Below are 18,527 nucleotides of genomic sequence, written 5' to 3' on the forward strand. Positions count from 1 at the left end.
AAACAACACAAACCACCACACCTCATAAAGGTAGAAACGTCAACATAAGGAAAACTGTAAAACTCTTAACGTGATAAATACCGTGTGAAAGACGACGTAGACAAAACAAAGCAGCGCCAGTTGTGAGATATGTATCCATATTGCATACTCAGCGCCTTCCTTTATTATCTTTCATTATTGTTCGGTCTCATAATACAGACGGTGTGGTTATTCAGTGTTTTAACTGCATGGCGTCTCTTCGTCGTAAACTCATTAACATCGTTGCTGGATTTTTCCTTACCAATTCTTTGTATCAAATCTATTTGTCTATTTTTTTTCTCTACGATTCACTAAAGTGTTGTTTTGGACTGGATTCGTACTTGTAACTCAATATCCTAATACGGGTTACGTCTTAAATGTACTTTCTATTATTATTATTATTTAATAATTCACGGGACCAAATAAGAAAAAAAACGAGAGTTTAATTTTCCATTACTCAAATCAAATTCTTGTACCGTCAAAGAAATAGAATAAAATATGATTACTACAGTAATCGCAGTTTTCTTTTCCCAGGAAAGTATGAATGCGTACTCAATGCCTTAATATTTATTTAACGTGATGAAATTTTAACTTGAACAAAAATTAAAGAACTTTGCAAAAGCTAAATGTTCTTCACTGAATCAACAGTCGAAGGAGAGAATGGCCTATACACATTGTATAGGCGACATAATCTAGTTTTTCATGAAATCGATAGAGGAATTTTTCCCCGTCAAAGGAACCCATCTTTAGTCACTCGTTGAGGGTCATATTTTTAACTACCAGATGTGTGCATAAGAATTATATAAGTAACATCCAATGAGATAAAATTTACAAAAGGCAGTTTCCAGTTATCTCGTTGGCAGAGAATGATATAATTAATCTGATGCTTGCATGTGAAAACATTATTATTACAATATTGTAAATACGTTATTTTTTACATGTTTTTAGTACATGTAAAAAATTTAAGTTGTGTGAAGAGTTACATGAATTTATTACAATATCTTAATTTTTTTAGTGTACAAGTACATTACAATACATTATTAATTGTAATACTCAAGCAATACAGTTTTTTTGCAAGTAATTACTAAAAATGGTTTATATTTGTGATCCGTTTGATCATAGAAAATAGTATATAGTCATAAATTGAGCATACTATCATATTCTTACGAAGAAATGAAATTATATCAACTAAATTTTTCCACAATAATTCTATTTTTTATAACTTTTTATGTAAAAATAAATAATTTATGAATGTTTCAAATGCAAACAAATTGTAAATGGGTTCATTTATTCAGGGTGCGCCCATTTTTTACTTTATAGTAAATCCACTAAGCTTATCTATTATGTTGTGCCGATTCAAGTGTAGATAGCTTTCGTGAAGTAATGAAATGTTCTAGTAGTTTTAAGTATACATGTTTTCTGCCTTTAAAGAGCAACTAAGAACAGTCAGTAAAAGCTATGTATAAGTAGTGAGACAATATTAGTGGTGAATCCACAGAACCGGTTTTTATGAATCTTACCCAGAGTTTTCTGTTGCTTCTGAAGATGCCGCTATCTGCTGCACTGATGCACTTTGCTCACTGCAGGCGTTGCATCTGCCATTCATCTTGCTAATAGCTGCATCCGTCCTGCATGTTGTCCCATGGTCCTGTACAAGTCTCCCTGCCCATACGTTACGCCTATGATCTTCCCGACCCGTGCCGTAGTGATTATAAAACAGCAGCTTGAGTACGTGCTGAGACAGGTAGTACATTTTGTGTGGTGGTTCTGTACTGTGCTTTGTACCTTTGCACTTGTATCTTCTGTATTCTAGCTAGGATCATATATGTGTTAACCGTAATCGATTTTTGGTTATTAAAAGATTTTTTATTTTAAAATTAACTCTCCTTTAAGATAATTTGTCTAAAGGGTCACTCCAAGGAAAATTACAAGAATTTAAAGTAGGAAATTTTCGCAATAGTTTAATCGACCCCAAATAAAAACTGCTGAACATATCAATGTACATTTTTACAATGGAATAATCAAATAACTTATATTTGCATGTCTTTAGAAATGGCATCTTAAAGAACCGTAAAGCAGTTATTTTTATTTATTGTTGAAAGAAAATGGTAACTAGAATCATATGTTAACATGGTGCAATCGATTTTTGGTTGTGAAAAGAGTTTTTTTTTATTTTAAATTAACTCTCCTTTAAGAGGATTTTTGTAAAGGGTTTGCTCCAATGAAAATTGCAAGCATTTAAAGTAGGACGTTTTAGTAATTTTTTAATCAACCCCAAACAAAAACGGCTGAAAATAACAATGTAACATTTTCACAATGGAATAATCAAATAGTTTAAATATTTGCGTGTCTTTAGAAATGGTATTGTAAAGAACTGTAACAAAAATATTCATTAAAATTTAAAACAAAATTGCAACCAAAAGCGGATTACTTCACCGCAATGAAGATTTTTAAATTGATTCATGAAAGAGACCGGGACGGAAGAAAGTACACACCTTATTTGAGAAGTTTAGCTTAGATTGTACTAATATGAGAACAGTGACCAATTTATTGGTTAAAAACCAAGGACCAATATTGACCGTTTTTTAATGTGGCAATTCTATCCAGCATTACCTCACAATTCCTGCCAGTCATGAAGACATAAAAACCAAGAAAAAATACATTCGGTTAAGCTCATATGGACCTTTTGAAGGAACGTTTAATAGTTGGACAACTACCGACCTATTTCATCCTGACTTCTTTTTACAAAACGCCGTTAAAATCCTTCGTTTCATTGAGGTGCGCTCTTGTAGAAATCAAAAACTCATTAGGACCCTGCCACATGTGGAGTCAACGTCTTCACAATTATTTTGGAAGTGGTCCCCAAATCATTGAAGCTGTTGCTCGAGAGAACAATGCAGTAGTGGATTTAATTGCGCCGTTGTTCGGTGTTTGGGCCGCGTATCAAGGTCACGGCACCCTCCCTTCTGCTCGCCCCTCGCGGGAGGGGAGGTATCCAAGGGTGCACACCCCGGCTCGCGTGCCTACAGACCTCCTGCCGCAAGATGGGCCAGGCCAGGTGTGTCGGGCTGCGGCCCACTGGGCTTTAAAGAGAGGTCAACATTCCTCCGAGAAGTCGTCAGGTTGGGCTGAATGGAAGGTGCAAGACTAGAGTGTCGCGTCGGCTGGGACCCACCCTTCAAAGTCTTTCAGCCCAAGGAATAAATATTATATGGAATATTTCATACCGTACCTTTAAACCGCCAATGTGCAATACCTGCATCACTTAATATTGTGCTATCTCCATTTTCAAGTTAGGAAAATATTAACTTTTATAGTTTTACTTCACGAAAAAGTGAAAAGTGATAAATTGTACCGTGTTGTTGATAAATTAAGTTACGTAGCTTCGTAAGTAAATTTTGGAAAACACTGAAAGGGAATTATTTGTTACCCTTTTCTTGATAATACTCTGCAAAATAAACAATTGAATGTTCATTATTTCTATGAGTATATATAAACACTGTAACGATGTTACACCCTCCGGCTGTATCACTCACTCTTGGACATAAATTGTGAAGCATTTCACAGCGAATTAGAAACTTCATATGTATTCCATTTCGTGTAGTAATTATTTGAATAATTTGCAGAGACAAGTACAATAATAATATGCACACACCGGTTTAAACCACCAAGAAAAATTGATAGTCATCCAATTTTTATTTTAAGCACTGTTATTTTAGGACAAGAAGCTTAGAAGTTGCACTTAGGACCTTTGCGCTATGATTTTAAGCACTGTTGAGGATATAAATTCGAAAATATGAAGAAATTTAGATTTTCTACCGTATCATAAAAGGTACGTCAAACTCTGTATGAGTGCAGATTTTATAAACGGTCACTACATACTTGGTTGTGTTATTTTCTAATCAAAATCTGTATACATCGAAAGGCAAATAAAACTTAAAACTTTGTGATTTATATTTCAGTATTTGTCCAGTACGTTAATGGAATATAAAATTAAAGGTAATTCATAGCTAAATATGAATGTACGCATGAATTTACGAGAAAAGTAACATTTTGGTTATATACTCCACAAATAATCATTCATTATTCCAAACATATTTTATAAAAACAATTTAAAATATTATCAAACTGTTATAAATACAATTTCAAGTTTTTTAAAACTTCTTCATTGGAGTATTAAGTTAATTTAATTTCGTAAAGCAATAAAACACACCCAAAACTAAAATAAATATGTGTCTGCACTTATGAATATTTTTGAACACTCTTGTAAGGGGATTCATGGATTCTTGAATCCAAAAATAATATTAAAATTTCTGAATGCCCAACGCATTCTTTTACAGCATCAAGTCTACTTACACAAGACTAAATTTTGAGGAACAAACGAGTAGTCAGCCAGAGTAACACCACAAAATAGATACACTGTAACAGGCAATGCGTGCATGCATGCTGTACGTTCCGTGGGCCGATGCCGCATTACGTAGAAACTATACAAATCAGTGAGGTGGGTTGGCTAGTTTCGTCAGTATACATTTGCAAATAATTGATAACTTATTGATTTCACAAAGGTGGCACTAGTGTATGTTAAAAAACTTCATCACTGATAGAAATTGGCATGAGCAGTTTTCAACGTTATTTATAAGTAGTAAGTAAAGTTACATATATAATGTCTTTCCACAGGGAAGTATAAGCATTTAAGTTATATTTCGTGGTACCTCGTGCTTAAACCCGCAGAAAGAGGACAAACGATAATGACATAATGTGTTTACAAAATATATATGTACTTTTTAATATGCTTTATGTATTTTTTTATTTTACAATACTTTATACAATGTCTCACACTCCTTTATAGACACTTTTTTACAAAGAAAATCTAAATATTACAGGGTTTTCTTAATATATGTATATGATGATTTTAGGGAGTAAATGGGTGACATGTTTTTAATTTATAATTAAATGTTTTAAGTAAGATTTAATTATAAACCTGTAATTTTCGAAATGCTCATATTTTATCATAAAACTCGTACATCAAATATTGTGTTCTCTCAAAGTTATAACTCATAGAATAATTTACAAAACTCTTATTGCATTTGTCTGATTATAAATTGCACAAAATTTACCTTAAATCCTTATAATTTACTGATGGTGTGCTAATAAATGGTTTAGCATTTTTGCCTTTTCACGATATGACTGAACAATTTAAACAAATGAACCCAAACAACCAAACCCGACATTACACAATAGGAAGTTTCGTCTCCTTTTCCGAATATCGCAAAAGCGAAGATGGTTCAGGCATTCGCTATGAAGCTTAATCTAACTTTACATTATAGTCGTGAAAAGGGGAACAATTGGGCCCATTCTTGACACGGCACTTTCAGCGCCAGATCAGGTACCGACCCTAGGAGGAGTCGCGTCACAGGACTGTTCACGGGGTTCCATCAGGATTACGTCCAGCGGAGCGAGCACATAGACCAGAGCATAGAGCTCCGCACAGAGAAGCACTGGCCCAGAACATCGATCTGCTTCGGGGAACCGGTCCCACAAAAAATGTTCCATATTAGCATGTAGTACAGGTAGATATCTCGGTCGTATAATAAAACTCATTTTTATTTTATAAATGTGAACTAAATTCAAGTACACTGTAATAAATACACACCGATGTAAAATAGTATTCATTCAAAGAAATCAACATTTACTTCACAAGTAAAATTATTGTTTTAAAATGAACTGTACTCGAGTTTGTAAAAGAATGCATCCGTACCTGTTGTATTTTGTATTGCATCTATTGGTAATACGCTTTCGGTGAGACTTCTCTTGATTGAAAATTCCCCTGCACAGTGAGGCCGGAATATTTAAAAATGATAATTGTGTAAGTAATGTTTCAACACAATATAAGTTTGAAGTCAAAGACAATTAATTACAGACATATTTCATTACTACGTTGTTTCTTAAACTTACTTAAAATTTACAAAAAAGAAAAAGTTTTATATCTCATTGAATTATTCGTAAAGCATGGATCGTGACAAAAGTTAAAGATAGTTACTTATAGACCAATTTCATTATTTTGTTGTTTCTTAAACTTTTCTAAAATTTGAAATTATAGACCAGTTTCATTATTGCATTGTTTCTTAAACATTTCTACAATTTGAAGTTACGCTTAGTAACGTAAACGCTTTAAATAATGTTCTCTTTTTAAATAATCGTACTTAAAATGTTTAATTTATTTTTAAGCTACCATTTATTTTAGTATAAAATATGTTGTATTTTAGTCTAGATATATCAATACCCATCAACTCGTATGTGCTGCAGGCATGTTACAGCATCGCGTGAGACAACACTAACTAGCAAAGTGCCTCGAGCCCGTTTATTGAAAACGATACCGGCATCTGCACCGGCCCATCAATTATTTTCTTTTTACGAACAAAAACAGATATCAAACAAATCCTTACTGTACTGTAATGGGGAGGAAATGGAAATAAGACAAAAAATCTATTTGAGGTAGGTAAAGTAAAACCCGCGCCTAGTTAAGGAGCGCGGCCCCCAGACAAACATTTTCAACCCTTCGCTTTTTACAGCCCGAATTATTTGGAGACGAGAAAAAGTGAAAGAGGTGAGTTGATAAAAACTTGATTTACGACGGAAGGGTGTATTTTGTGTTTTTATCTGAGAGCATCATCAGTACGGCGCACCCCGAAACGACGAGGTTATGGATAGTGTCTCCTGCATGATAACCTACATCTGTTTTATACCTGGACAAAAACCGCTGCTGACACATAAAACTCGTTGTTGACACGAGTTTCAGATTGAGCCGTCATTTATACGCGAGTTTTAGTGACATCTTAGAGTGATGGAATGCTATATTAAATGTGTCCCTCTCCTCTTCATCCCAAAAGCAAAGGATACTTCACTATGAATGGATTTCCTCACCTTTTAAGTTATGTATGTTTTCGTTGAACGCTTTGTTGTATGAGTTACGTCTAGGCAAAATATCCATAATAAATTTTAACAACTTTGACACCAATGAGCAAAGGATATCGTTTCCATTATGTTTCAATAAATTAACGAGAAAGTCTCTAGATTTGATGGCAAAAACAAATAAAATTTCTCAAGATACTCCGCTATTTTTTAAAGAGAGGCCGATCCTCTTTTAAGTCTTATTCTATCAGTCCTCATAGCCCACTGGCCTGTGTGAGAATCTTATTTAACAGAATAAGGATGAGAGTCTAGTTCAAGGTCGGCACTGATAAAAAGTGCTACCTACCGCCACAGATAGTATTTGAATCTTTGCTATGTTTAACAGATATCCACTTATTTTATTTATCTAAAACAATTGAGGAAGTTGAAGGTATTGTTCGATATATTTATCAGTCTGCTTGGTTCATTGTCAGACATAATATAAATTGTAGTTGTATGTAAAATTAGTTAAGAATGGCTTTTTGTATTACTAAGTAACTATTAATATTACTTATAGATACTTCTATAAACACATCGATGCAGATCTTTAACGTAGCGGATAGGTAAGGTTCTCATATCGGAAGGTCCTTTTCCCGGGAAGATCATGAAAATTTGCAATGGGTTTGGACTATTTTCCCTTAAAAATGTAGGCCTACTATAAAAATTAAAAGTAGATATGTAATTAAAAACGAACCTCAATACAAATTGAAACATCTTTAAACGTTTACTCTGGAATCAAATATATATTGCCTTTACATGTTTTATGGTAGAACTTCATTATATATTTTCAGTTTCAAAGCTAGATTTTTTCGAATGCAAATCATACACGAACAAAGTAATAACATTGCAATGTTTTAATCTTGTATTGTACTAAATTTTAATCAACTCATTTAGATCTCGTAAAATTAAACAGCTGTAATTTATTAGCGTTTACCATTTAAATGCTTTATGATGTAGAATAGAATGGCGCATTGTTATTTTTCTACAGTAGATCGAGCTACGTAAACCAAAACCAATACTCTGCTTTATATTACCCCCACCCTCCCCGCATCACACCTTCCTACGAATTGAAGAGAGTAGGATTTCACAGACTACAGTGCAATGGGAGAAAGAGAGAGTGATAAAGATTATTGTGAGGAGGGGGAGGGGGAGGAGTTAATCTGGATGGAATCTCACTAAGACAATGAACATATGGCGAAGCGAGGGTGTTCTTACCTCTCTCTCCCTGCTGATCGTATCTCCCATATGTTTCACAGCGCTGCGCACATGTTGCACACCCTTTCCTTGAATCAACAAGTGAGTCAACCCAGGATAAAGAGGGTCATTACTGAATCAATGTCTGGCCGCATTCTAATCTAAATTGGTGTATCCTATCATTTAGAACGTCTTTTTATAGCAAGCAATTACTTAGAATAAACTTATAAAACAGTCTCAAATATGATGCAACTGCTGTGGAACAGATAATACTGTTTTACTTTTTTTATTACCGTGTTGTTTTATGTTATTATCGACTCTGTGGAGTTTTTAAGAGATTTATAAATTATGCAAATGCTTGAGTAAAATAAGGTGACTGAAGCATTAAAATTTAATCCATTTTAATGAAATCAATTATTTTGTTTTTCAATAGAGGCATTGAATTCTTAATGCTTAATCTGATGTAATCTACATTTTTATTTCATTTTACTACATCAACAATAGCAATAAATTCTAAAAAATGTATTTAAACTAACTGAAAAAATATAATTACCTGAAAAATATACTGGATTTTCATTAAGAAGATTCTTATCCTTCCGGAATATTGAGCTGTAGTAGTATTTTACGTATTCTTTCAAATAAGTAGATAGTAAGTAAACGTCATTGAACTGTGTTTGATAATTTAATATTAAAATTGATTTATTATAACAAAATCTCAAACTCGTCTCCCTAGAGCCGATTATTTTAAGAATCTGCACCAGTAACCTTTCAATTTCCGAATGTAACATTGTGGAATATACTAATAATGGAAAGTTAATAGGATTTCAGACATTTGCCATCGTTATACGTTGCAAAAAGTATAACAATACGTTTCGAGAATTGTAATCTTCCCTCTTCATCAACTTTCAAAAAATCCTAATACATGTGTAAAGTAATAAATACATGTATTAGGTTTTTTGATAACTAAGGAAGAGATTAGATTCCAATCTTCGACAAGTAGTGTTATACTTTTTTGTAACAAATAATGATGACAAAATGAAGTTGTATCATCCTTTCAAACCTTCCACCATCAATAACGAACTTTAAACCAATAATGGATTTTCTCCGATCGGCGGCAGTGCTTCCCAAATATTCCTGTGGCTCATATTGTTACTACAAGATTTGTCCACGTAAGGTTTGTAGATGGCGTTTCCATTGGACTCCACAAGATTCTAGAGGTAGTACAGTAAAAGTGGAAAGTTTGCTGGGATTTCTCTAGTGATAATCTCTGATTCCTCTAGACGTTTAGAAACATCTTCTGAAACAGGTGATGATTCCAGATAAAGCTGCTCTGGGCTTCGAAAGACGCTGCTATACATAATTTGATAGTCAGTGATAGATCACAACTTTTTCAAGATTTATTCACCTTCGGTCGAGAAATCCACAGCATAAGTATTTTGTGATTAAACGATTAAGCAGTTCGACTAGAACAGTCAACCAATGCTGTATAGTGCATAGAACTTGTGTTCGATATTGAGGAGAGAACACAATGCTGCATTGTTTACTGACATATTACAATGATTTGGAAATGGTATAAGTGAAAAAATTTCCAAGAAGAACCTAACATGGATTGAAAAAAGATGAGATCAATACACTTACTGATTTGATCTGGGAAAAAATTAGAATATTTTTAATGTACATTAGGAACATTAAAAATATGTTCCTAATGTACATTAAAAATATTATAATGGTTTCTCTTGGTTTTGTTTCTCTTGGTGGATAAATTGAGGAAATAGGGTTTTATTATTTAAAACATAAATGGAAATGAGGAGAAATGCTTTTGATAAAAAGGAATATGCTTTAAATAGCAAGCATAGTTTGTAATCCAACAGTTAATGAGGGTAATAAGATCGTTTACTCATAGCATACAGTATTCGCCATTACAGGACCTCAGAAATACGTCCTGAGTAGGGGGCGAATGTAAGAGATTAGGAGTGAGTATGATCATAGACAATGTGGTATGATTGAAAGTACATTAGGACAACGAGAGACTTTACTGCAAGGTCATTCTACTCACTGTAAGATATCTACCCCAGAGATATTGGTGGACCCACAAGTATAGTAATAATTTTCATTGCGTTTAATTTCTTAAACTTATCCTGGAGGTTAAATTGATTGAATAATGGTCTGTTATTGTAAAAACTTGCTTAGACGCAAATTGTGCTTTGAAGTGTTCCAAATTTCTGCTCAAATCTAAGAAGACGCCTGTAGGCATTTAATTCCCTATTGAATGATTCAAAGACGCTAACAAAAAAAAAAACTGAGAAAATTACAGTAGAAAGATCGTGTACGCTTACATCCTAAACATAATAGAAATTTAAATATGTAGTAGTAACTCATCATTGAATTATCGGAGCATAAATAAATTTAGGTGATTATATATTAACAGACTGACGAGGTCTTTCACTTTCGTTTCTAGTTCCCGACAGTCACAATCCCGCTCAACTTATGTGGACGATATTGAAACAAAAGTTACATAAGAGCAAGGTATCATATTAGACAGTGAAATATTTTTCACCTGACCATGCACACTTGTTAAAACCGGTTCTGTCAGAAACAAATCCAGAACCATCAACGTATTTGTATCACATACCTATGAGTGGCATTCATAACAGACCTGAAGTTCATTGAGCTCCCGGTTCTTTCTTTGCCTTTCCGACACTCGTACTTCCAAATTTAGGAAGTGCTACATTTCGTCTCGGATGCGTCCACTACCATTAGTAGCTTGTGGCGCGCATACTAAGTGTCCGAGTCCTGTTAATATGGTAACCTCCGCGGACTCCTGCGCGACAAAGACTAGCCGCCGCGATGAGCACCGCAGCCGTCCGCGCATAAAAATATGCTTCCCGCGGTTTAACTGTCCACTATCTAACGTCTTAATTAATGCTCCTCGAGTCCCATTACCGAATAGGAGCGTAGGCAGCCAGTTAAAAGCCGCTGGGGAGGATATGGCGGCGCTAATAGAGAATAAAATCGGCATAACGACTCCTAGCGTGGCTGCTTGCTATATGTTCAGCCTTCGATCCCGTGTACGTTCGGCTGTTACTGTACACTAATGGTCGGTTAATGTTGTTTTAATTACATAATCTCGGGTGTTAATCTACGGAGTAGATTTTTACGTCTTCAAAAGTCCGCGCTCCCCACGGCGAGGTCAATTTTGACTTCTGCAGTTTCGCCACTAGAGGACTTTTAGTGTTAATCAAATAAAGCAGTCCGATTATATAATTACTGTCCTCATAAACCGTAGTTTACAATTAATATCAGTCACCTCCAATTAATGTTCAATCAAATTTAATTTTGACTTTCTTAACAAGAGCACTTCACCTTCGCTCCCAGCTTCTCAAACAAAAGTACAAAGATTTTTACGGCCCATTTATTTTCTTCGTTCTTCCGTGACAAAAGCTTACGTAATTGAATTGATTATTTCAAGTACACTCAATAAATTAAGCGTTTGGATTGAAGTTCATCCATCAAAGTTTTAATGGGTCAATTTGTTCACCCTTGAAATACTAACTGTCGTGAACTTGAACTCTCCCGCCTTAATTGAGTGGTCTGTTAAAAGCTACTTAACTAAAAGTCAGAGTAATATTAAAATACGCTGAATATTTCACAAATGGAAAAGAATGCGTTTTAGTTAATTACCGCCCCATTTCACTCATAACAAATCTTTGAAAAGATTTTGAAATGTTTTCTTTTTCAGCATGTTATCAGCCAAGTGAGTTTCTATCAGCAGACACGGCCTACTATTGTACTGTACCAGAATCGTTACCGTGGTGCCTGAGCTCGAGTCTGCGCACGGTCCCTCGATCTGGCTCCCCTGCTAGCCTCGCCATTCAGCGATCTCTATTCACCGCTCCCCTCGCCTCAGTCCACAATAGAGAGACTGGATTTTGGAGCTGCAAAAAACCTCCCCTTCTTTTGAAACGTGTATTTCAACTTGAATAAGTTCTCTCCAGCCACTTTGGGCGTGGGGTTCGTTCTTACCGTTACGCGCGACGCGATCGAAATCCCGACATTTTTTCGGATTTCACGTCTCCGATATCCGCTCGATACCTGGTAAAAGTAGTTTTCGATACGTACTCACTCATATACCGATTTTTACTTCCGTTCTCACCCCGCTTTTGTTCAAAGGGTGTGTTTACTCGGCAGTTTAACCGGTCAGGCCAGTTTTTGAGTTACCCCGATTTTTAAAGGGCAGGACCGGCTGGTTGCTGACCTGTTTCTACAATTACTCGACACTGGTGCACGTGCGAGCGCACCGGGGTTGGAGTGAGTTCGTATGCTAGTGGTACGAGACCTAAAGAAAGGAGACATGATGTGAGTCTGCAACATCTCAAAGTTTATAAATCCTTCATAACATACACAAATTGGAAGCACAACCAATTTGTGCCCAAAATGGTTATTGGAACATACATCGGCTGGACTGTCGCCCGTGGGAAGAACGCTACGCTACCACACACTCTCAGACGTTGACAATTCCTTCCTGCCCCGAACTCCCATTTATCCTAGTGTTTTTCCCGGAGCATCAGGAACGTTGCAACATCACTTTTACTTCGACACTGGCCATACATTTTGTATCAGATTCCAAAAACATCTTATGTGTTGAATGAGATAAAACGGACTATGAAGTTTTTATACAACGACTTCTTAAAAATCCGAAGACAAATTTAAATTTTTTAACTCTTTTTGACGTTATACCTCACCAGAAATTTGTTTATTACAGAAATATAAATTATTATAAAAATATTCAATTTGATAAAGATTTGCCAAATTTCCAAAAACATCTTATATAATGAATGAGACAAACGGTCTGTGAAGATTTTATACAACGACTTCTTAAAAATCCGAAGATTTGCCAAACTTCCAAAAACATCTTATATAATGAATGAGACAAACGGTCTGTGAAGTTTTTATACAACGACTTCTTAAAAATCCGGATACAAATTTAAATTTTTAACTCTTTTTGACGTTATACCTCACCAGAAATATTTTTATTACAGAAATGAAAATAATTATCAAAATATGTAATTTAATAAAGCTTTTCCAAATTTAATGTATATTGTATAAAAGGTCCAATCCTCAAATCGTACTGTCATATTTCTAACACATTATAATGACAAATGTCGGGAATTCTGTTATCCTTTCAAACCAAGAATAAACAGACTAGTTGACACAGAGAATGCCACACATAGTCTGCCTCTTCTGATATCTAAATATGAGCAAACGAGACGTGAGTGGAAATCGTCTGATATCTTGAATGTCGTAATCTGCCAACAGCGGTGCCCTCATACTGACAGAGGTGCACTATTTCTGTCCCGCTCCGTGACCTGAGTCACCCCTGACCTCGCTAACATTCCTGGAAAATGCATCTGACTCATCCCTTGTATCCCACAGGATCGTCGACTTTTTCATTGATTTCCGCCGCCACTGGAACTGGCACACTTACTGCACACTTCCGTTCTCTTTAAATGTTGTAGGAATAATCATGTTTTAGTTACATCTTTTACTTAAACAAATAGTTACCATCAAGGTTTTCTGTCCAAACTACGGGAACATGTGCTATTACAATTAAAATTAATTTTGAAATACTTCGCTCTCTCCCAGGGGAGAACTATTATAAATATACCAAATATTAGACCAAAACTGTCCAGTTTTGGAACAAAATATGTTATGTTAAATTTAAATTTAATAGTAATTTCTCGACGCGGTTTTTAACCGGTACCCCTTAATGATCGTTATTATATTAACCACGTAAGCCAAAGAATTAACTATATATATGAAAATTTAAACACATAATTATTGTTTAACACTATTTCCAAAATAATTCTACAATCTACATTCAACAATTCAAATATGAAACCTGTTGCATTTATGGGCTGAATAATTCAGTATATGTTTTATATAGTGTATTTCAAATATACTGTGTTTGTTGTAATAGCTGAAATTTTTAATTCATTAATATGCGTCTTGGTGTAAATTTGTAGTATAGAGGAAAACTATATCTAAACGTTTTTCCATTTAGGCCATCCAAAATCCATTTTTTACTGTTATACATATTCGAAGGCCCTGTTGCATCTGTAGTTATGATTAATGAAATGTCCATACTTCGAAATATAGATTCGACAGCAAGCAATAAAAAACTTATACCAACTAGAAAGTTCTGCACGTCCAAAACAAGTATTTAACAAGCATGTACCTGTATTTAAATTGCGGTTACAATAATAAAGACACAATACATCACAAATATTGATTAAATCAGATCGTAAGGATATTTTCTAATTTTTTTAAATATATAACTCATAACTTTGCTAAAGTCAATCCAAGTCAGTTAGTTTATTTGACATGAAGAAAAAAATACTTTTTAAGTTGACATACATTGCAAAATAGGGAGATGCACCAGCAATTTAAATAACTTTAACCTATAAATGAATTTGATCAAAATTCTCTTATCATCTCCCTTCTGGTGTCAGGATACTACGTCATGACGGTATATAATAAAGTGTGCCCCTCTCCTACAAATTTACTATAATTTGTATTATAATTGATATCGTCGTAATCAACTAGGCTTGATATATATTCATATTAGCCTGCAATAATCAGAAGAAACATTTTCGATTTTTAACAACGGAACATATAAAAACCAAGTGAAAACTCATACACTAAAGAAATTGTGTTGTGATGTGCAAAAAACAATAATATCAGAAATCGTAGTTTGTTGATTGATTGTTGTCTCATATTAAATATTGCAAACTACACTAAAATTTTTTACTTGTGGTACTGGACAAATATGATGTTCTTAATACTTAAGTTTCCGTAAAGTGACTGATTTATTTATCTTGTAACAGAGATATGAAAAATCAGCAGGCCCACAGTTTGTATTTTTGAAGTGAGCTACATTTTTTTTATTGTTTCTGTAGAAGTAAATGTACGAAACACAGGTGTTTTATGGTGTAGACTTGATAGTATTACAATGTTCAACTATTATGTAATAAAAATTAAGTAAAATGTATATATTTTACGTAATTTTCCCTCCGTATGATAAAAATTATTGTTCTCCTTACGGAGCAAAGCAGTCTTTAGGCGCATAACCTATTTCGTACCTCGGATTCACGTCAGTTAAACATTGATTGCGCAATGAAAACTCTCCCACGCTCGTAGTTGTAAAAACTACTTTTTAACAATGATCACATATATATTTTCTTTATAGAAAATTGATAGTTTGAATCAATATTTTCGTACGATTCAATCCCACCACCTTGATCTACCATTCTTTCTTGATTTAAACTCTCACGATAGAAGAACTTATATGTTCAGGGCGATCCTTGATGGGATAGGGAGTACAATTCGGCATTATAAAAAATATAAAAATAAAATAATACTCTTAGAACATTGTAATACAAATTGTAATAATTGTTTAACGGAGACTACTACTTGAACCTTTTCGTGAACATTCTTAATAAATATCTAATCGATAATATTTTCATAATCAATAACACTAGTTCATAATCGTATATTCCTATAGATAATATGAACTATAGATAATAAGATACTGTACAGTATTTAACAATGGAAAACATAACAAAAGAACAAACAAGGCTATTATAACATTAAAAATTTACTCGTACATTTTAGGAGTAAAGTAGTAAAGCACAAGGTACTATATTTTCCAATACATTTCAGGATGATGGGTGGTCTTTACAAACACGATTTTTGTGTAAATATTATGACATTAGTTCTAGCTTTATATTTCTTGCTAGATGTTATACTCTGCTCTGCTTTTCTACAGTATCATGGGCACATCCTTTTAATCAAGTATACCAACCACTCCTGCAATATCGATGATTATTGGAAGATATTCACATTTCGAGATTCACTTTCAGATAATTGGAATTTCAATTTAAATGGCCTCTGGAGTCCGAGATCGGAACAATTTATATGATCACCAATGACATAGCTTGAATTTTCTGCAAAATTCCTTTACATTCTTTTAATGGCTCACAAGAATTCAGTAATTGCTACTGAATTGTTTAAGAGCAATGCAGTAGGTAGGCGTACATAGTCTTGTCGTACAAATATCTTTACTTTCACAACAAGTGATATAGGTTTAGAATCGTCCTCTAAAAGGAGAACTCTGACTGCTTCCTTTGAGGAGACATTCCGGACCTTTGCACTCGTTTGTACCCCCGTCTTTGGTTTATGGAAGATATGTTTAAACCCTCTTTAATGCTTTTCTGCTTGGACGGATTCGCTGCACTTCATGATTTCTTGAACCCTCGATTTATGTATGTTGTATTATAGTACTTGCCACGAGAAATACTCAAGGACGAGCTCGCTGCGCTCAACTGTCCCTTTCGGACTACAGCCTCAGAGAGAAAGAGTGGTTGAGAGTTATGTCACTGCCCTCCTCTATAATTTCCTGCAGCCTTGTAAATGTGCCATTCCATAACGGCGTAGAAGTCAAATTTGAGCACCTTAAGCAAACAAATTCGCAGTTTAGTTTATCTAGCGCGATCTGTAATAAAATATACATCCGTTTCTCCCCATAATAATTTTTTTATAAAGTGCATACTTTTTTAATATTTAAACAACGAATTACAAAATTTGAAATGTTTTTGAAATAAAAAAGAAACAAAAAAGTTTTAAAAAGCATTTGGATGCGTATTATACCTTTAAAACAAGACATCTCCGATAATTCTACACTGAACAAAAGGGCGCAAACCTACATGAAGTTTAACATCGTTGTAATGAGGAAAATTTCTAGGTCGTTTATTACAGCCTATTAAGAACAGTTTAATAACACCCCCAAAACTTGTAATTACTGTTTGCTCCCTGGCGAAATATATGATAAAGAATAGTTAATAGGTACTTTTGTTGTTTCTATTTTAGGTACTCTCTTGATCTAGCACCATACAATATGTATTTAAGACGATTTTTCAGCCAAAACCTCAAAATTCCTTAAATGTCAAGAATTTCAAGTTAAAGCAGCGTCAGCCAGTCTTATGAAGACCGAATTTTGGTAGAAAGTGGCTACTTTCAGTATCTTTGTCTCGAACTCTAATGGAGATATAACCATTATTTATGTGTCCTGCGGTAGATTTTAAGTGTTTCAAGATAAAAAAGTGTTATCAAAGAACAATGTGTTTAGTGTTATTAACCGTTTCAACATACTCCCAATTAGACGCCCACAAAAATTAACGCGACAGACAATCGATTTCTCTCTTAGGGAAAATAGCTTCAATTTAATGAAAAACTGGGTTCTTGTCTTATGCAATGCACATTGGCTGGCTACTATACTAGATTACTAGATCATTTTCAATTCTTTAAATGCAAACAAACGTTTCCGCCTCGCTCAACATTTTATATACTTGTAGTATTTAAATGTTGAAATGCTGACCAGTGTAGTGGAGCCGTATACAAATGTTAGGGAAGTGAATAGTCCAAAATGTTGTTCCGTTGTTTAAACAGAATTACAAAATTTCAAAATAAGTTTATGCGTGATGAAAGGACTTATCCATGCTATCTTCCAAATGTTGATATTCAAAAAATTAGAAGGATCAGATACATCAATACTAACTATATATTACATTTTCTCTTTCAATAAATAGAATTAGTGAGGATTTGTACAATTTCATAATTATTTTAATTCTCTCACTACTTAAATTGTTAATTCCAAATATTGTGAACAATTTAATAATCCCTCTAACCAAACCAAATAGTGTTACAGGTCATCATTACGAGCTTGGGTTTAAGCCATAAGGAAATTAAATATTATAAATGTGAGATAATTGGACCTTTATTACAAATCCAAAGTACGTCTTAACAGCTTTCTTATTCAGTTTTAGATTTTATCTATGGCCGTTACTTTTAGGCGTCTTTACCCAAAATAATAATATTACTTAGAGCTTTGTCAACTAAGCTCGTTATATATTTGTTTGCATTATGGTCCAAATAACCAGCTACACTTATAATGTGTAATGAAAAGAAATAAGTAACTATGAAAGTTGTTTATAGTTAATTCTATATCTTACTCATTCACAACATATAATAATACTTTTAACATTTAAGTTTAAACATTAGCCTTTCAAAAATTAAAATTAATCGAATTTTGCCCATGGTATCATAATATGAATAGAAATTCCTGTTGTCATGTGATTGCAACCCGCAGTACTAATGTGTTATGTGGTGTAGCATTACATTATTGAAGGCGCTATAAGATAGTAAGTTCATCCTCTACCTGTGTAACGTTCTCATTTAATCTATGTTATACAGCTATAGCATAATAAAATATTAATAAAAGTAAATATCACACTTATACACTGTCATTG

Source organism: Homalodisca vitripennis, chromosome 5 (assembly GCF_021130785.1).
Source record: "Homalodisca vitripennis isolate AUS2020 chromosome 5, UT_GWSS_2.1, whole genome shotgun sequence".
NCBI classification, from domain to species: Eukaryota; Metazoa; Arthropoda; class Insecta; order Hemiptera; family Cicadellidae; genus Homalodisca; species Homalodisca vitripennis.